Raw genomic sequence first — 702 nt, 5'->3', positions numbered from 1 at the left:
TGAGGGGTGGAGGGTAAAATGGTGGGGTGGGGTCTGTCCGGGATGTTGGGGTCCTGGTCCCGTGGGATGGGGCAGTGCCAGGCTTGGGGTGGTCCCAGCCTGGGTTGGTGGCCACTGATGGATTTAGCACACGGATGCTCGGAGGGTGCTTTGCTGTAGGAAATGAGGTTTACTGAGGGTTTGGGTGATAAAATGATGTTTTTTTGCTCTGTGTGGGCTGCCGTGGTCCCAAGGGACGAGGCAGCATCAGGCGTGGGGTGGTCTCAGCCTGGATTTGGGGTGGTCCCAGCCCGGATTTGGGGTTGTCCCAAACCCGGGGTGGGCACCAACCCCGTTGTGGCAGGTCCTTGCCTGCGTTTTGGTCTTCGCGTGCGTTTTGGGGATGAGCAGTGGGTGTGCGGAGGGGAATCCCACTTGGTGGCGGAGGACAGGCAGTGGACGGGGTCGCATGGCACCAGGGGCTCCCCCAGCCTGGTGGGATGGGGTTGGGGCTGGGACCCCACTTTGCAGGGTACGGGGGGGCATGTCCATGGGACACGGGGAGGGGATGATCCGGGGGATGCTGCTGCCTGGGAAGGCACGGGGGTGCCTCCGGGCCATCACGCCTGTGGGCAGACGCAGGTGCCGGGGAAGGTAAGGTGCTCTGCCTACGCTGGGCACGTTGTTGGGGGGGGGGGGTCCCCGCCGGGGGGCCCCCCTGGG

At 65.2% G+C, this 702-nt stretch overlaps 1 protein-coding gene across 1 annotated transcript in view; it reads right to left on the bottom strand.

Moving 5' to 3' along the window:
- The window catches only part of USP43 (ubiquitin specific peptidase 43), a 28,265-nt gene that overhangs the window by 639 nt on the left and 26,924 nt on the right, over nt 1-702 (bottom strand).

The sequence above is a fragment of the Aptenodytes forsteri genome, unplaced genomic scaffold (assembly GCF_000699145.1).
Source record: "Aptenodytes forsteri isolate BGI_AS27 unplaced genomic scaffold, ASM69914v1 Scaffold186, whole genome shotgun sequence".
NCBI lineage: Eukaryota > Metazoa > Chordata > Aves > Sphenisciformes > Spheniscidae > Aptenodytes > Aptenodytes forsteri.
This window is presented reverse-complemented; position numbering and strand designations above follow the sequence as displayed.